Source organism: Dasypus novemcinctus, chromosome X, assembly GCF_030445035.2.
Source record: "Dasypus novemcinctus isolate mDasNov1 chromosome X, mDasNov1.1.hap2, whole genome shotgun sequence".
Taxonomy (NCBI): domain Eukaryota; kingdom Metazoa; phylum Chordata; class Mammalia; order Cingulata; family Dasypodidae; genus Dasypus; species Dasypus novemcinctus.
Genome location: NC_080704.1, coordinates 23,266,769 through 23,269,860, shown reverse-complemented (window position 1 = coordinate 23,269,860; position 3,092 = coordinate 23,266,769). Strand labels below are relative to the sequence as shown.

General features: G+C 38.6%; 1 non-coding gene across 1 annotated transcript; it reads right to left on the bottom strand.

Moving 5' to 3' along the window:
• Nucleotides 1-1,138: 1,138 nt before the first annotated feature.
• LOC111762290 (U6 spliceosomal RNA) lies at nucleotides 1,139-1,245 on the bottom strand. Its single transcript, XR_002795442.1, has one exon. It is a non-coding gene; the product is annotated as a U6 spliceosomal RNA (small nuclear RNA).
• Nucleotides 1,246-3,092: the final 1,847 nt, after the last annotated feature.

Below are 3,092 nucleotides of genomic sequence, written 5' to 3'. Positions count from 1 at the left end.
CCTTGGTTTTGTCTTTTCTCAAATAAACTTAATCTTGTATGTCTTTCCACCTATCAAGATGATTGTATGATAAAAGGGAGTAGGGCAACCAGTTGTCCCAGTTTGGGCACTTGAAGTCCCCCATCCCAAGAAACCTCTGTTGCTGGCAAAACAGGATGACTAGTCACCATAGCAATTGTTGTGAATCACTAAGACATACCCAGAGGGCTTTCTAGTGTAAGAGTGTACCTGGCTCCAAAATGGCTCAAGCCAATCTGAAACCAAAGAGTACAACTAGAGAATTTACCAATTGCCCCTGCCCAGAAGAGCCCACTGGAAAGAGGAAAATGTATTTGGGAGTCGTCTTGTAGAAATCTGATCAGCCATATCAGTTATATCAGTTATTACAGACTCAGATCCAGCTCAGAAGGTAAAGACCTGCTTTAAAAGGTTTAAAAGGATTTAAGATCTTGGCAGGTAAGAATGTTAACAATATAAAGCATCCCCTGCAGCCTGAACCTGAGGCACCATCAGGAAATTGTAAAGCATTAAAAAAAAATTATAGAAAATTTTCAATCCTGCAGAAAAATAAAAAGACACAAGCTTCACTTTTTTTTCAAGCATGCCTCCAAGCTGAAATAAGATCATGATCAGAAAAACACATGAACAATTGAAGGTGTGTGTGTGTATGTGTGTGTACAAGAGGTAGTAGAACAATGCAACTGTAACCAAGGGTTAAAAACTAACAAACAATTATATTATAAAATACTGACGCTAGCTAGAGTGGTCTCACCCTTGTTTATGGGTGAAGTTAAGTCTAGAGTAACCATAAACAGTTGGGACCACTCAAGCCAGCGTCAGTCATTTCAGGTATTTTTTTTTTGCTATTTTATCATATAAAGGCATCATATAATGACTCAGTAATCATAATTATTTGTTAACTCTTTTTTTTAAAGATTCATTTTTATTTATTTCTCTCCTCTCCCTCCCCCCATCTGTTCTCTGTGTCCATTCGCTGTGTGTTCTTCTGTGTCCACTTGGATTCTTGTCAGTGGCACTGGGAATCTGTGTCTCTTTTTGTTTCTTCATCTTACTGCATCATCTCTCCATGTGTGTGGCGCCACTCCTGGGCAGGCTGCACTTTTTTCGCGTGGGGCCGAAAATTTTGAAACGCTTCATGAATTTGCATGTCATCTTTGCGCAGGGGCCATACTAATCTTCTCTGCATCGTTCCAATGTTAGTATATGTGCTGCTAAAGCGAGCACATTTGTTAACTCTTAACCCTCAGTTACAGCTGTAAGAAGAAGACATAATATGTAAACAAGCTGTGTTCTAATAAAATTTTATTTAGGGACATTGAAATTTGAATTCCATATTATTTTCACGTATCACAAAATATTACTCTCCTTTTGATTTTTTTAACCATTAAAAAATGTAAAATCCATTCTTGACTCACATGCCTTACAAAAACGGGGGCAGGAGGGGGTATGAATGTGATACTCAGACACTGCCAACCTGGTCTAGAGTACTCTTTTCTGGGTTATGATTCTGATTCTATGGGAGCTATTTTACAACTCCATAAGTTGTAGATAACTGATAGAAATGAAAACTAATTCTTGTCTATAGACATGCAAATAAGTTTGTCCGGTGAAGGGAAAACCCCTCACCCCTCCCGAAAGAGCAGTTTTGCATCCATTGGCAATTTGGCTCAACATTCCTTTCTCCTTATACATGTATGCATCTACAACTTCTTCCTTTGACCTCTTTGCTATAACATCTGCCTGGTTATGTCCAAATGTAGTTGTTATAATGAACTGAAAGCAGATCAAAATCCACAGTAAATTTAGCATTCGAAAGCAGAACCCACATGACTCTAGTTTGAATGCTCAATGCAATTTATTTGCTTGATTAACTTCAAGCTGCCAAAATGACCAATGCACAATGGCCAGGTCAAAGACACACAATACATTTAAAGGTGGAGGATGCCAGAGTCCCTAAAGTCCATTGGTCTCAGAGCCAAAATAATGCAGGTAGGTACTCTCAATGAGAGGTCTGTGGAGTCAGGCCCTACGTGGCATTCAATGGAGGATTCAGAGTCAATGGCAGGAGGCAGGAGGCACAGGGCTGCAGTGAGAGGGACAGCAAGCTTCTTCATAATGCAGCACAGGCATTGCAGCCAGGGGTCAGAGTGACTGGGGTCAGTCGGCCTCGGCCTGTTTTGCCAAAGTAATACTTGCTCTGGGTTTTTATAAGAAGTGCCCATCTAGCAGGCATCACACAAGTCCATATAATTTCTTCACACAAATGACTGGATATTACTTATTACAAAGGCATAAGTCCAGAAATAAATATTTCTGATTTTGACAAAGGTTTTGCAGCAGACAAAGGATAGTCTTTTCAACACATGGTGCTGGAATAATTGGATATCCACATGCACAAACAATGAACTTTGATCCATACACATACCCCATATACAAAAATCAGCCCAAGATAGATCATAGACCTAAACGTAAAACCTAAAACTCTAAAAGTCCTCAAAGCAAGTGCAGAATAAAATCTTCGTAGCCTTGGGTTAGGCAAAGATTTCTTAGATACAATACCAAAGTAGATCCACACAAGAAAGAAAAAAAATGATACATTTGTTTCCAATATTTGTATTACAAAATAAAAGAAAAGCTACAATGCATAACTTTGAACATACGCCCTTCCACATGTGTGCAATTACATCTAAAGGATAAATTGTCAGAATTCCAACCAAGCTTAAAGCTTGGAATTAAAGATAAGTATTGAATGACAGTGAGTTTGAGATTGTCCTTCCAGATGAGTTCCTGGTGTTAATGTACCCTGTGTTGTCAGTTGAGTGTAGAGCAATATGCTTTAATAATCAGATGAGTGGATAGGAAGGATTCATACCTTTTATGAAAGTTGAGGACAGTAAATAAAAGCCCAAGGGACCATCCTCAGGCAAGGCTAAGCTTCTTCTTGAAAAGAAATATTGGGCCATGACTAACTCACAGTGAACAGACAAAAAGATTCCAAACTTTAAACCAAAATTAATTAAGCCTGAAGTTTTTTTTAAAAACATGTAACCAAATCCTACCTTGGCTTTAAC